At 37.0% G+C, this 17126-nt stretch overlaps 1 protein-coding gene across 1 annotated transcript in view; it reads left to right on the top strand.

Annotated features, from left to right (window-relative positions):
* The window catches only part of HCN1 (hyperpolarization activated cyclic nucleotide gated potassium channel 1), a 288556-nt gene that overhangs the window by 198069 nt on the left and 73361 nt on the right, over positions 1-17126 (top strand). The window lies entirely within an intron of this gene.

The raw sequence follows: 17126 nt of genomic DNA, 5'->3' as shown, positions 1-17126 counted from the left end.
AGTCCTTATTCACATTAAATTAATAATATTTATTAGTTTACAATCTACAGTGTGATGGGTGCTTTCCAAATATTAAGGAAGGTATGCCCCAAGGAACTCCCAGTCTAAAGATGGAAAGGTAGACAGAATTTAGGGGAAAGGGACCAACAGACTTTTTTTTTTGTTTGGTTTGGTTTCAAGTAATACAATTAGATCTACTGTTGGCAGCATGGTAGAAATGGGTCTTTAAAAGGGACTTAAATGTGGATGGGGTAGTGGGCCTTTTGGACAAGTGTGAGAAGGTAGTAATAGACATAGGTGGTGTTGTTAATGAAGACACAGAGGTAAATGAGGGAGAAGTGTCAAATGGATACATGAAGGTGGGAATGCTGGCAGAGCAGAGGGAATGTGAAACATTGCGGGGGAGAGCAAGGAGGTGCACAGTTTATAGTGTTTTGGAGGTGACAAGAAGCTCAAATTTCATGAGATAACACCTTAGGAGCCAAATTGAAGAAGGGAGTGATATGATCAAACTGACTAGCAAAGAGGAGCATTTTGTATGTGTGCGCTAGGATAGCAAGAGAGAAGGATATTGCAGTAGTCCAAGCTGAATATAATGAAGCCCTGAACAAGAAATTTGGCTGAGATTATGGAAAGTAAAGGATTAATCTTGCTAGGGTGACCAGATGTCCTGATTTTATAGGGACAAGTCCCGATTTTGGGGTCTTTTTTTTAAAATAGGCTCCTATTTGTGTGGGGGCAGAGATGGTGATTTCAGGAAACATGCCACTTGGAACAGCTTTCTGTTGTAAGTAGTAAAAGTACCTGCATTCAGTTGGATTCTATAGAAATATCTATTCATTATTATTTCATCCAGAGCAGTGGAACCAACATAGGAAAAAAAGATGCAAAAATCATGTCAACACCAACCTAATACAGATCTGAAACTAAGCACCATCTCCCTTCTCATCACTCATTTCTAATTTAATCTCATATTCTTCAAAAATGTCCTTAATTTAACCCCATTAGGTGCAATATCTCTCCTCTTTTTGCATACAGTAGAGCCAATAAGTCCATGATGCTGCATGTAAGACTGATATATCAATATGAAGATACTAATACATAAATCCAAGAAATCTAATAATGCCACTATGCATATCAGTTTTCTCAAAATATCTTGAACTCAAAGTGCAATAACTACAACAAAATCTCATTCAGTATAAAGCCACGTCTGCCACATTTGTATTATATAATCCTAATTTGGCTGCAGATTTGATTTACTTTTTCTCAAGTTACTGGTAATGGGAATATAAGACTATTTTTAACATTCAGAAACTTTTGCAATCTTTAGTTGACAAAATGTAATAGCAAAAACTGGTCTGTGAAACATCCATTTATCCAATTTGCAGGCTGAAGGAACAATCCTTATCAGAGGTATACACAATACTGTAACTGAATATGACCTTTATTTAATCTTTCATTAGAATCCATTTCAAAATGTATGATAAATTAACAGACTAAGCCGATGAACAATACAGAATCAAAAAATATTTCTAAGCTAAAGAAATGAATGGTGCTACCTAGAACCTGATATCAAGCCCAGTTATGTCACTGGAAAGTCTCCTTTTGATTTCAGTGGGTTTTGGATCTAGTCCATTGCAACAGCACTCAAGAAACAAATAGATTAGCCTGACAGATATTCTTTCCGTAAAGAAGAAATATGCATTTAAAATGTTGGATTGCCAGATAGAATATATGAGAATTTTCAGTATGATTTTTTTTTAATGAACACTTGTCAATTTGCAGAATGTTAACATTGCGTTTTCTATTGCTAGCCAGGTATAAATTTTAGAATATGTTGGCTTTTTCTATTGTAGGTGTAATTCCATTTTGTTAACTTCATATTAAATTGTCAAAATCTGAAAACTTCTGTAGTTTACGGTAAGGAAACATCCATTTGTTTATTAAGAGTTATTTAGAAACATGAATTGACCACTCTAGAGAGATTAGGAATGTGCAACAGCTTCCATTTGAGAAGATATTAATAAGACTGGGATTTTTCAGCTTAGAAAAGAGACAATTAAGGGGGGATATGATAGAGGGATATAAAATCATGACTGGTGTGGAGAAAGTAAATAAGGAAGTTTTATTTACTCCTTCTCATAACACAAGAACTAGGGGTCACCAAATGAAATTAATAGGCAGCAGATTTAAAATGAACAAAAGGAAGTATTTCTTCACACAACGCAGTCAACCTGTGGCACTCTTTGCCAGAGGATGTTGTGAAGGCCAAGACTATAACAGGGTTCAAAAAAAGAACTAGATAAGTTCATGGAGGATAGATCCCTCAATGGCTATTAGCCAGGATGGGCAGAGGTACAAAGCCATGCTTTGAAGTTTCCCTAGCCTCTGTTTGCCAGAAGTTAGGAACGGGCTACAGGGGATAGATCACTTGATGATTACCTCTTCTGTTCATTCCCTCTGAAGTACCTGGCACTGATAACTGTCGGAAGACAGGATATTGACTAGATGGAGCATTGGTCTGACCCATTATGGCCATTCTTATGTTCTTATGGACAGAAAAAATCAGTGTAATCATCAGAGACTGTAGGAACATTACAATCTTTGTTGAAATCAAAAATGGTTAAGCCGTAATTAAAAGGCGTTCTACAGGTGCCACCATTAATACCTTACAGTATCTTAAGATGATATAAAACAACAAGGTTTCAGTTCTCTTCAAGAATTGAAAAAGATTGCAAATGTTCAAAACTGCAGCAAAGAAAGAAAATTGAGATTTTCTCCATCCATTTCTGTGTTCAGGAAATTACTTAATTATAGGGTTGAATGAAAATTCAATTTAATACCTTTTTGCCGTTATGTCTAAACTTGAGCTATGTAATGCTATCTGATTTTGACTACATGGATGTTAATTTAGAGTCCAAACACTGCTTACAAAGACAGTGCTTAGCATTTTTTAAATTGATTATTAATGTTTTCATAAATTTACATTTTAATTTAAACAAAACCATAGGGCCTCAATATTTCACACAACTTAAGCTACACTACATATACCATTTGAACATATTAACTAGCATTCAGAAATAATTTGATTTATGACATGTGGAAGTCAAGAAAAATACAGGTGAAAAAGGATGGATTCTCTTTTCCAGTGTTGGTAGATTCCTTTTTCTTTAATACTGCTATTCACCTGTACAAAATACATTATTTTGAATTTTGGTGCCCATGCCAATAAAGCTCTGGGAACCTTAAAAAAGAAGTACTAAAAACATATTTATCATGAACAGGTCAACATGCTGTACTGATATAGCTTATTCCCCTTCTTTGTGTATTAAATGCTCATTAGTCTGCATGGATTTTATTTCCTGCTTAGATACCTGGCAGTGAAATTTGATGCTGAAAACAATTTGTCAAAAATCCCACAAGTGATCACCTGATCATTACAGTAAATACAGATGTAGTCAATGCTATCTGTGGCTTATACCTTCAATAACTAATTTAATTATGACTTCTGTGCCAAAAATATTAAACTCAAACTCACTATTTAACCCTTAAAAAGGAATGGTAATTGTGGAATGCTGACTTCTGCTTCACTAGCTTTGCTTTGTTTTTGGTATGTGAAGATTCTTTTTCAATTTCATGTTCTTACTTGGATCGTCATATGATTTACTGGTTAGAAGATGAGACTAGAAATCTTGCTTTCTGCATGTAACCTTCCTGCATTTAATTATTTTTTTGTAAAATGCTCTAAAATCCTTAATACAAAGACGCAATATGAGTTTAAAGTATTATTTCAAAAGGTGATAGCTGTAACATTTACACACTGTTCTAGAAGGAAAAAAATAATGTCTGGCATTCAGAAGAAGGACCTTTTCAGATATTCTATTTCAAAAGACATACTGGTGTTCTGTAAGTCTATATTTCTGATTGATTTGTAGGTTCTTTTATTAGTGGGTATTCTGTAAATATTTTCAGTGCACAATTAGGACCAAATAATCGACTTGATCCATCATGAACTCAATTAACATATCAATTAATGTTTAATGACAACTGTGGGACTACAGGCATAGATGTCATCAACTATATAACTCTTCAACAGTATGGTCTTGTTTTAAAAAAGGATACGTGCAGATTTGATCCGTAAATGTGCCATCCAGAACAAAAAGTGTGCTACGGCACATTCACGATGAGAAAAAGTTTTGAATATTGTGGGAGGTTTGTGAATGTACTGGGCCTTAAAGTCACTCAGTCTTGCTCATTTTTTCATTCTATCAGTTCTGCATACATGATTTCCATTAATTATAATTGTAATGTGTACTGGAATTTTTGGGGGGAGGGAGTGGGAAGGAGCAAGGTGTATATAGCATGTATTTTGACTCTGGGCCTTTTCTGAGAAAGACCAGAATTTTAAACGGGGAAAGGCATTAAATATGTCTGTGGTATATTAGGGAAATAATTGTTGTTCTCAAAAATGTTTTAAAATCACAGAGGTTATTCACCTTAATTTTAAACATCAAAGATATAAAATAATGGGCATTTGTTTCTTTTCAAATGTTCATCAGTTGGACTCACTGTCTAGAACAGAATTCTTATAGTCTTGTAAAAGGGAATATAAATCAATCAGAACAGTCTTACTAGAATATTCATTTTTTTTCTCTCTTGTCATAATACTCCATTTTTTGCTCTAGATTCGCTTTTGTTGTAACCTGTCTTAGGGGTTTCTGATTATTTTTACCTTGTACCTTTAAACAAATATCAGTTTCTTCAGATAACATGTACTCTGCAGCCAAGTGCTACCCACGCTGCTGTATCCTACCTGAATGAAATTGTAACCGACTTCACTGCTTCTATAATGACAGATGGGACAGTCCTTGATCTATTGCTCCGTCATGGGTAATTTACCTTTAAAATGATCTGCTGGCTTCCAGTACAGATAAGGTTTCTAGCAGTTTTCCATATGAAAATGTGCAGCAAGCTCATTACAATTGCAGCCATGTTCATAATTATATTAAATTAGCTCTGAAAGCATCAAGTTATACTGGGCTCAGATCTAACAAACAACCTGCTTTCTTTGTTTCTTTCTGTGTGTTGTCTCTTGCAGTAATGATTATAGGATAGCTTACTTTTTCCAAATGAGAAAGGTACATATAACTTCTTGTTTCTGAATGTAAGTCTTAGAATATGGTATAAACTGCCTTTTAATGGGAGACAAGTATATGATGGAGGCCAGATGGAGATAGCTGCCAGTAATTATCCCAGTTGTACTAGTGGTCCTGACTGTGTCATCTGTGTAGACGGAAACAAGCCTCAATATTTTTCTAATACTATATTATGACTGACAAAATATTTCTCAGTGTGCATATTCTAGGATTCTCTCAATTTTCTCCTGACCTCTGGTTTCCTGAGGTTTGAGTAATTAGGAGCACATGCACCTCTACCTTCAGAACGCAATAATTTGTATAACCAAGACATGTAGTATAGATCCATAAAGAGTATGGAGTATACCGGAAATGAATGAAAATATGACCTTCCCTTTGCAATACAGAGCTTTATGCGACACTTTGTGCACGGGCTCCTAGCTGTGAAAATCTATTCTAATTTATGTATTCATGTAAAAATAGACTGTCTGTGCTAAATTTAAAGTGCAGTACTTTTAGCTGATTTTTTACATGCTGTTCAATATATATACCTTTTTATAATACATTTGCTTTCATTTCAGATACAGAAAAAAAGTTTTTAAACTCTTTTTGTGCACATTGTAACTATTCTAAAACCATAATGAAAGCATACCATTAGATAAAAAATGCATAAAAGCTAAGCATTATCAATATGGTTATAGAAAAATAAAATGTAACTTCCACATATTTATCTACATAACCTGCTGTTTTTTAGAGCCCCTCCCCCTCATACATTATCATTTTACATTACAGGCAGAGCTGGTCAAAATATAGGGAATTTTTTTTCCAGTTCAGATGTTAACAAAAACAAAAGCAAAAAAAAAATCATTTTTGTAGAAATTTTTCATGAAAAAAGCTGACTTTTCATTTTAAAACGATGGCAAGACACTTTTTGTTTGTTTGTTTTTCAGTGAAAACTCTTTTTTTTTCTTGGAAAAAATGGTTTTTCACAAAACACTATTTAGTTGAAAACCCAATTTTTCTGGACCAGACTGTGCCAAAGAGAGGGACCCAGATGATATCACCACCTCCACCAGCTCTGATTAAATCCTGAACACCATCTGGGATGTGAGACTTTGTTGTTCCCTTTACCTTTTATGTGTCCTTTTCTTTCCCTACCTTATTTTTTCTCTTTCCTATCCCTCCTCCATTGTATTCTGTTTAATAAGAGTCTGTCTTAGCCAGCCACAACTGGAGCGGAGCAGAACGATTCCATAGTTGGGACCCTTCTTCCAGATGATAACCTGGTATCCTCTCACATTGAGGACACCTGTTTGGGGGAGGGAACTCCAGTATGAGGAAGAGACAGGGAATAGTAGGTAATAGAAGGTAATAGTAATGGGGGATTCAATCATTAGAAACATAGATAGCTGGGTTTGTGATGACTGGGAGAACTGCATGGTGACTTGCCTGCTGGGTGTGAAGGTTTCAGATCTCTTGAGACATCTAGACAGACTTATGTGTGGTGGTGGCGAGGAGCTGGTTGTCGTGGTACATGTAGGTACCAATGACATAAGTAATCCTAATTTGATTGACGTCACATGATATCTGTTTGCAAACATGTATTTGCACATATAAATATGGTTTTTGCAAGTTAATATGCACAATTGTTGGCATTGTTTCAGGGAACTCTTGGAACATTGTGACTGAATGAACAGCTAATGAATTGTCTGACTATCTCTATTGGCTGCAATGCCTTTTTTTAATCTAGTAAAGTACTTGCTTTTAGAATTAATTTTATTATAACATACAATATGAGAGAAGAAAACTAACATAGAAAGTTTAGCATGTTTTGAATTCTTGAGAGTATTTCCTTTTTCTTTTCTTTTATTTTAAAATTAAGGGTAACAGACATGGAAATGGTTGTGATGCCATAAATTGAAGATTAGGGGCATAGCTTCATTAAGTTCTATGAAGCTATGCAGATTTACACCTGGTAAAGATCTGGTGCTAGGACTTCACTAAAGGAAAAAGTAACAGGAGACAAGAATGATGTGGAGAAAACCATTATTTAAACACAATTGCACAGCATTAGAAAATTAATAGAAGTGGAGAGGGAAATTAGTAAAAAGGAAGATAAATTAATTCTATTGTCAGTTTAGCTATGATATAGTTACAAGATAGCATTAATGTCAAAAGCCCTGTTGTAAGAAAAATGTCTGTTTAATAAGTAAAGCTTGACGCTCTTTGTGAGTTATTCAGTCACACCTTGCATGTTAGATGCAAGGTCAAATGCCTTTAAGTGAACAATATGTAACTTGTCACATAATAACTTCTTCTCAAGACTATCTTATGATGATTCTAAAATGGCCTGGGCCAAATACAATCTTTTTTAAACAATGAAAATATTTGAAAGCAATTTGTTTGCATAAGCAATGTATTATTATACCAAACTAATCTTTGTGTTTAGTAAAAATGAAACAAAATAAAAATACAAAATAAAATATCTTAAAACATATACAAATTCTTGCTGAACAACAATCCAAGCAATAGAATTAAGGGTAAGCTAATGTCCATGCCACCAGAATGTTCTCCCCTACTTCCATTTGCCCTCCCTTATCCCCCCTTCCCTCCCCCCCCCCGCACACACTTTTTAACATTCACCAGCACTTCATGGGTAGCTTTGAGCCTCGGAAATTTCACTTTCACTTAAAAAATATGAAGGCCAGATTTACCTCTTGGGTTCTGCCATTTTTCAGAATTCTTACTCTGTGTTAGTCCCCTTGTAAAATTAACTCTTTCTCTGACATCAATAGCTTTTCTGGATAACTTATATGGGGGACTCTATTGTGAGTGCTCAGGTCAATTGAATTTCACAGAAACATTTTCCATTTCCCCCTCAGACTCTTGTGTGGGGAAAGTTTTTAATGGGCAGCAAAGATCCTTTCACAGTAACATTAAAAAATAACTGATTTGGAAGTTATTATTAATCAATTTCTATGGTAAACAGAGACAACTTAAAATTTGCTCAGCTCAGGTCCATCTACATCTATCGTTGGACAGCCATCACCAACTCTGGACTTTAAGCAGTTAGGCTTCTTTCAGATTTTAGTTTCAAATGAAATAGTCAAATCAGTGCTAGACACTGCACAAATACAGAGTAGTAGACGGTCTTTGCTCTGAAGAGCTTGCAATCTGATAGACAAGACAGACATAGCATAGGGGAAGAGGCATAACACACAGAGTGAACAATATGATAACAGCAATCATGTTATTTCCACTGTTCTTTTTGTTTTGTTTTATGTTTTTCTTAGTTTATGGGTTTTCTTCAGAAGGGATCACTGTTTTATTTATACCTTTACTGTTTAAATTTTTTATTAACATTTTTTATTTTATTAATAGACTTGTTTTTACCTATTTTTAAAGAAATCATTCTGCTCACCTCACTGAGATCTTTCATTCAGTTTTGAGGCTTCCCCCTGATGCCATTCCAGAGATATATCACCATTTCCCCCCCCATTCCGTACTTTGGTTGAAGAAAAAAAAAGTCAAATATTGGATAGAACATGCATTTATTAGTGTCTTTAAAACATGTAGCTTTTGAGTTAACCCAGATACACTGGATAAACCAATACTTCTGTTAAAGTGGTCAGCAGTGAAATAATTGAGAGTGTTGACATTTAATGGTCATAATTAATTTAAGGGTTAAAACCCCATAGAGATAAAGGGGGCAATTGCCAACTCTTGAAGTTCTCTTTTCAGTCTCTTTGGAGGCTCAGAAAAAAACAGCTCTGCACTGATTAATGTACACCTCTACCTCGATATAATGCTGTCATCAGGAGCCAAAAAAATCTTACCGCGTTATAGGTGAAATCACGTTATATCAAACTTGCTTTGATCCACCAGAGTGCCCCCCACCCCCCGCGGGAGTGCTGCTTTACTGCATTATATCCGAATTCGTGTTATATCGGGTCACGTTATATCGAGGTAGAGGCAGGGGCGGCTCTAGGCACCAGCAAAACAAGCTGTTGCCTAGGGCGGCAAAATGTAGGGGGCGTCCCCTGCCGCCGGGGAGGGCGGGAGTCTGGGCCGGCGGACCTGCCGCCATCATGGCTGCGGCAGGTCGACCGGAGCCCAGGACGAGTGGACCTGCCGCAGGCATGACTGCGGAGGGGGCGCTCGTCCCGTGCCTCGGCTGGACCTCCCGCAGGCATGACTGCGGCAGGTCAACCGGAGCCGCGGGACCACGGCACCCGCCGCAGTCATGCCTGCGGCAGGTCCACTCGTCCCGGGCTCCGGTCGACCTGCCGCAGCGGGAGCTCAACCGGAGCCGCGGGAAGAAGGGACCCGCCGCAGGACCGGGGAAGGGCGGCGCAGCGCACCGCGCTGCTTGGGGCAGCGTGATTTCTAGAGCCGCCCCTGGGTAGAGGTGTACTTAAATATTTCTTTGCCATCAGAAGTGTTAGAATTTTTCTTAATTGAAGTTATAATTCAGCCAAAAACACTGGGAATACACAAAAAAAATGCAGATCTGTGAGAGATGTACGTTTCCAGTGGCCTTTCCCATTACCAGTAGAGCCTCCGGTTCCTTAAGGGTATGTCTACACTGCAGTCAGAGATGTGACTGCAACTCATTTAGCTAGCCCCCCGTCTCCCCAGGTTCCTAAATACATTCTGAGCTGCCTCGACTTCGCTGCTATGTTTATTTAAGCTAGCTGTATAGATCAGTGGTTTCCAACCTTTTTTTCATTTGTGGACCTCTAAAAAATTTCAAATGGAGGTGCAGGCCCCATTGGAAATCTTAGATATAGTTTGCAGACCCCCAGGGGTCTGCAGACCACAGGTTGAAAACAACTGCTCTAGATCAGACCAAACTCAGATATGACTATATATGCTGCAATAACATTGCATTTTAGAAATATGCTAATAGTGGGAGTTCCAGTATTAGGATACAGTTAATGACACAAATGTGGAGCACAAGAGGACCCATCCCTAGCCTTGTAGTTAGATCTGCGGGAAAAAAAATGTGCAAAACTCATTTTTGTTTTTTTGGGGGGGGGGCAAAAATACAGAAAAATACCATAATTCAGCAACATTGAAATGTTTAGAAAATTCATATTGGTTTTGCCAAATTGTTTTGGTCAGGGAAATAAAGAATTCTGAAAGAGTTAAGACAATACACTTTTTGATATTTTTTTATTCAAAATGACTTTGTTTCAAAACTTCATTTAATTTTATGTAGACAGTTATTTATTAAAAAATCAAAAACATTAAAAAAAATTATCCCACTAACATCATTAAAAATTGCTTTATTCATTCGGACATCAATTTAAAAGCCCAGGACTCTCCTGCAGCTTCCCCTCCTTATGCTGCTACTCTATTTAGCACACTGGACATTTTCACAGAAAAATGTAATGTATAATCATCTAGAGATCAAGGTATGACGTGCAATGTAGAGGTCAGTGACTGTGAAACAAGGAGGGTCCTGATTAATTCCTTATGTATTATGTGCCCTAAACATTATAATATATGATAACACCTTTGGTTTCCTGAAGAGGTGTATGATGTGTTTTTCCATCAGCTCTTTATCACTGATGAAAATGAAATGATTTTTTTAGCCTAAAAGCTATCATCTGTTGGCAATATCTGTTGTTCACTGATTACCCCCCAAAGAGTTCTCTTGCTTGCAAGAATGCTTTCCTGCTGTCATTTTACTTACAAGCAATAATCAAACATTTCCTCTCAATTGCCACAAAATACACAACCTCTCGTTATTGTTCTTTTCAATTACAGTGATTGACAAATTAATTAAGTTATAGTGAATTTTCTGAATTCATGTTCTCAGCCAATTCCCATACAAATCAGCCTTTTACCTAAAAAAATAAAGACTCAGTACTGCTCCCAGTGAAAACAATGGCAAAACTCTCATTGACTTAAATGGGGCAAGGTCTCAGGAAATTAAAGGTCAAATTATCTCTCTTCCATGCTGCCACAGATGAAGCCACTTCAAATCTCAGCTGCACAGTATGCCAGGAGCATAGACTTTACACAAAGAAAGGAACTCTACAGTGCAATGAAACTTCATTGGGTCTGCTACCAGTCTGGGTCCTAAGCACCTATGAGTAGAGAGAGGTAGGATTTGAGCCTAAAGTGAAGTTAGTAAGTGTCTAGTTAATTTGTTCAGTATTTTTTCTTTTTCTCTTTTGTGTGTGTGTGTGTGTGTGTGTGAGTGTGAGAGAGAGAGCGAGAGAGAGAGAGAGCGAGAGTGAGGCTCTTTTAAATTTTCATGCACCTGTAAAAAAATCCCTAGACTGAATGAAGATTGAAGTAGTAGTGTGAGATCTTCCCACACCAATGTGCCTGCCAAGCAGAGTGGGGACCATTTGGGTAAAAGCAATCAGTTTAGTCTTCATGCCCACTCAATCCCTCTTTTGGCTCCTAGCAAGGGTGCCAGTTAGTGCCAGCTGTAATGCTTGTGATAGGGACACCTGTCTACCAGATATCAGAGGGGTAGCCGTGTTAGTCTGGATCTGTAAAAGCAACAAAGAATCCTGTGGCACCTTATAGACTAACAGACGTTTTGCAGCATGAGCTTTCGTGGGTGAATACCAACTTCTTCGGATGCAAGTGAAGAAGTGGGTATTCACCCACGAAAGCTCATGGTGCAAAACGTCTGTTAGTCTATAAGGTGCCACAGGATTCTTTGTTGCTTTTACTGTCTACCAGAAACACAGCTGAGATCACCAAGTCACTTGACATAGGCTTCTGAACAAATGGTGACAAATGTCAATCACCACTTCTGCACTCAGTTTGTTTTCTGGAAATGTCTATTACCTCTGTCTGTTAAAAGCAGTGATTGACTATAGCATAGTTTCTGCAACGCAGGAACATTCCACGGAAATTAAAATCAGCACCTGGTATCATGCCTTTAGCAAAACTTGCATACTAAATTAGCATGTTGCCCAGCTCCAGTTATCATAGAAGATTAGCATTGGAAGAGACCTCAGGAGGTCATCTAGTCCAACCCCCTGCTCAAAGCAGGACTAACCGCAACAAAATCATCCCAGCCAGGGCTTAGTCAAGCCAGGCCTTAAAAACCTTATATATTAGCTTATTATTTTCACATTGCTTTCACATTCATATTTTCACATTCATATATATATATATATATATATATATATGAATGCAGACTAAAATTAAATTACTTTCTATCTACTGTTAAATACTTAATTTAAAAAGAAAAATTAATGGCTTATAAGACCATATTTAATGAAAATGTATGACTGAGTCCTGAAAAACTGAGCTGACATTAGGGGTAAATCCTGCTCTCCCCTTTAGGGACACAGAAGTTCCTGCCTGCAAAGAGTTGGTGACATAGAAGGAAACAGGATTTGAGTAGCCAGTACTAGGGGTTTGTGCCTTCTGTGTTTTGTGGAGTTCAGCTCTGAAGGGGATTCCTATGTGATACCATATAGTAGGGTTTTGGTGAAGGGGCAGAATCAGTGGATCCACCATTATGCAGATATAGCAGTCATTTCCACCCTGTGTAGGAGGGAACAGATGTTGCAGGGGATATTCCAACCCTAAATATGGAATAGGGATCATAGAGAGTAATGTTTGTGAAAGTCAATGGGACTTAGGCGCCTAAGTCACTTAAGCAATTTTCAGAATTTTACCCAGAATATTCTGTATCCTGGGAAGGTAGATTTCTGCCCTTTATCCCCTATCCCAGCATCAGAAAAGCTTCTGTCAAGTGCTCACACAGTGCACTGAATACACAATCGGAGAGTAAAAGATTTTGTTTTCCATAACACCATATGCTTTTAATAACCAGAAGTCCAATACTGCACTAATTAGTCAGGCAAGACTCCCTTTGTTGATGAAAAGTGCCCTTCATCAGTGAACATTTTCTTTTGTATTTCCCTGCATTTTATAGTTCACTGTAGGGATCTGCACTGGGGAGGCCTAGCACAAATATAGCTATTCCAGTGAGGCAGACAAAGTATATGACAGCTTTTTTTTTTTTTTTAACTGGGACTCAAGACACACCTACAATTACTAAATTGACTGTGTGGTTGACAATGATTGCAGAGAGATGACCTATATCAACCAAGCAGTTGACAGATATAGTAAGTAGAGCTGTGTGCAGTATGAAATGGAGAGAATGCACTTAACGAGACCCAACAGTTCCACAGTCCTGGCAATCAGTCAAATTAGAGAGACAAGAACAGGGAGGCATCCCCACCCCCTTTGTAAATAGCACTGCACATGTATATACAAATACACACAGGGTCTGTTTCTTCTCTCACTTACAGTCATGTGAGTGAGTGACTCTTTTAAAGACATTGGGATAGCATGGAGTAAAACCAGTGAAAATGAGAGGAGAATCTGGTCCTTTGAGTGACTGTGACAATAGAAAATTGAATGCAAAGTCTGCTAAATAGCCAGTAATATTGTGTATATATTCTTTGCCTCTTCTTCCTGCCCATTAGGATGCAGAGACCCTAGATTTAAAAATTCTTTCAGGTTGAAACAGAAAGAGAAACACTTAAAATGTCCTAAAATTCTCTGGGCCTCCTATGTCTGTCTGTCTTTTTCTCAAATGCTGCTTCATCCTCTCTCTGAGAATCAAGCCCCATTGATTTGTACAGGCGCTACCTGTATTTATATAAATTAGATTATCAACTCAGGAAACAGGAACAATATATAGTATCATAGAAAAAGAAATCAGCAAAGGACCTTGAGAGGTCATCTAGTCCTTCAGCCTTGCACTGATGCAGGACCATCCCTAATAGGTGTTTGTCTAACCCATTTTTTAAAAACTACACAACTTCCCTTGGTGACCTGCTCCAGTATTTAAAAGTTTTTCTTAATGTCTAACCTAAATCTCCATTGCTGTAGATTAAGCCAGTTACTTATTGTCCTACATTCAGTGGACATGGAAAACAATTGATAACTGTCCCCTTTTATAAACCACACCTTAACATAGTTTAAGACTGTTACCAGATCCCCCCCACCTCAGTCGTTTTTTTCCCCCACAAGACCGAACATATCAAGTTTTTTTTTACCTCTCCTGAGAGGTCAGGTTTTTGAAAGCTTTCATCACTTTTGTTGCTCTCCTCTGGACTCTGTCTAGTTTGTCCACATCTTTCTTACAGTGAAGCACCGAGAGTTGGACACAGTTCTCCAGCTGAGAACTCAGCAGTGCCAAGTAGAGCAGAACAATTACCTCTTGTTAATATTCTCTACTGCTTAGCCAGTTATTCCTAATTTTTCATTTGTGCATTTGATTTTTTTCTTCCTAAGTGTAGTACTTTGCACTTGCCTTTATTTAATTTCCTCTTGTTGATTTCATACCTGTTATCCAACTTCTAAAGGTTATTTTGAATCCTTATTCTGTCCTCCAAAGTGCTTGCAATCCCTCCCAGCTTCATATCATCTGCAGATTTTATAAACATACTCTCTACTCTATTATCCAGGTCATCAATAAAAATATTTAATAGTACCAGGCCCAGGACAGACACCTGCAGGATCCCTCTAAATATGTCCTCCCTTTTTGACAGTGAACCATTGATAACTACTGTTTAACTAAGCTTTTTCAACCAGTCATGCACCACAGTAAAGTAATTTCATCTAGACCACATTTTTCTAGTTTGTTTATAAGAATGTCATGTGGGACCATTTCAAAAGCCTTACAAAAATCAAGTTATATCATGTTTGTAGCTACACACACACATCCACTAGACCAGTAGCCCTGTAAAAGAAGGAAATTAGGTTGGTTTCACATGATTTGTTTTTGACAAATCCATGTTGGCTATTCCTTATCACCCTATTATCCTCTGGGTGCTTACAAATTGACTGTTTAATAATTTGTTCCAGTATCTGTCCAGGAATTGAAGCTAGGCTGACTGGTCTATAATTCATCAGGTCCTGTATGTTACCCTTTCTAAAGACAGTAGTATTATGTTTACCATCTCCAGTTCTCTGGGACCTCACCTGTCCACAATGAATTATTGAAGATAATTGCTAATGGTTCCAAGATTACTTCAGCTAGTTCCTTAAGTAGCCCAGGGTGAATTTTGTCAGGACCTGTCTACCTGAGTACAACTAACTTATAAAAATGTTCTTTACACTTTTATTTCCCTATGCTGATTTGTGTTCCTTGCCCCTTGTTCTTAATATTAATTATGTTTAGTGTCCACAGATTACCTTTTTAGTGAAGTCTGAAGCAAAATAGGCATTAAACACCTCATCCTTCTTGGTGTCATCCATTATTATCTCTTCTCCTCCTCTAAATAGTGGACCTCCACTTTCCTTCAACTTTCTCTTACTCCTAATGTATTTGTAGAACCTCATCTTGTTGCTTTTTTTGTCTCTTGCTACCTATAATTCATTTTTTACCTTACCATTTCTGATTTTTATCTTTACATCCTGATGCTATTGTTTTGTACTTATCCGTAGCAATTTGTCCATATATCTAGTTTTGTAGGGCTCCTTTTTGATTTTCAGATAATTACAGAGCTCTTGACTGAGTCATGTTGGCCTCTTGCTGTTACTACTATTTTTCCTGTACATTGGGATAGTTTGTTGTTGTACCTTTAATATTGTCTCTGGGACCTGCCAATTCTCCCAAACTCCTTTTTCTTTTACATTTTCTTTCCATGGGACTATACCTATCAGTTCACTGAGATTGTTAAAGTCTGCCTTTTTTGAAGTCCATTGCCCTTATTCTGCTGTTCTCACTCCTTCATTTCATTAGAATCATGAAATCTATCATTTCATGATCATCTTCACCCATGCTGCCTTCTACCTTGAGATTCATCACCAATTCCTCCCTGTTAGAATCTAGTCTAAAATGATTGCCCCCCCTGGTTATTTCCTCCACATTCTGAAACAAAAGTTGTCCCCAACACATTCCAAAACCTTATTGGACATTTTGTGTTTGCCATATTATTTTTCCAACAGATGTCTGGGTAGTTAAAGTCTCCCATTACTATAAGATCAAGTGACCTTATCCAGCTGATCACACAGCTCAGCTATTGATTCATGATTACTGAATACTAACATTAATAGTCCTGTTTAATATTCTGCATTCAGTCTATTGGCTGAGATTTATATTCACAAATCTATGTTGAACAAGTGAAAACAGCAAAATCATAGTTTGTTTTCAGATAATTCCTCCCTCACAAAAAAGAGGGAATATTGCCAAGGAAATTACTCATTATGGTTGTTTTATCAACTCTAGTCTGAACATACTGTTTGTGTGGTTATGAATAATGGAATGTATGGACTTTAATTAAATCAGCTTTTAAAAAGTGTTTCAACAGTGTGGTTGTTGTAAAATGCTTACATTCAAAGTAATCTCAATAAAAATGCTAATCACACATTCCCATTTTGTAGCCTTCATATTGACTTTTATAAATCTTCTCTTATTCATAAAGAGTATATTTTAATCAATGAAATTGGTTGTCTGCTTTAAACAAAATAAAAATTGTTTTCCTCATTGTTCCTATTAATGAAAATATTTCCCCTTCATATTCAGCCTGCGCTCTAACAATCATAGTTGCTGCTGTGGCAGAAACAAAAGGTCAATAAATGAAAGACAGTGATGAAAAGTATTAAATGTAAAAATTAATTTAGCGTCCTCTTCTGGCCATTTCTAAGAATTGTATTTGGAGTTTTAAAATGTCTCCATCATATAATTCCTAAATGCAATCTGGTCAAGCTTTAATTAAATACAAAACAAACTTAATGGAGATTGCAATTGTTTCACTGAGCTATAACTGAGAATGTGATTTTGATACCAGTTTCATTTTTGACTAAGGGATGATAGTTCTGAATGTTTATTTATCCTAAAAATGAACTACTCCTGCTTCCATTGTTATTTATTTACCAAGACCAATTATGCATTTGCAAACACTGTGCTAATTACAGTTTTCTTCACCAAAACATTCAATCATGTATGGGATCAAAATATTCCAACTGTTAGAAAGAGATGTTATTCCAAAGATA

This window comes from Mauremys reevesii, linkage group 6 (genome assembly GCF_016161935.1).
Source record: "Mauremys reevesii isolate NIE-2019 linkage group 6, ASM1616193v1, whole genome shotgun sequence".
NCBI classification, from domain to species: domain Eukaryota; kingdom Metazoa; phylum Chordata; order Testudines; family Geoemydidae; genus Mauremys; species Mauremys reevesii.
This window is presented reverse-complemented; position numbering and strand designations above follow the sequence as displayed.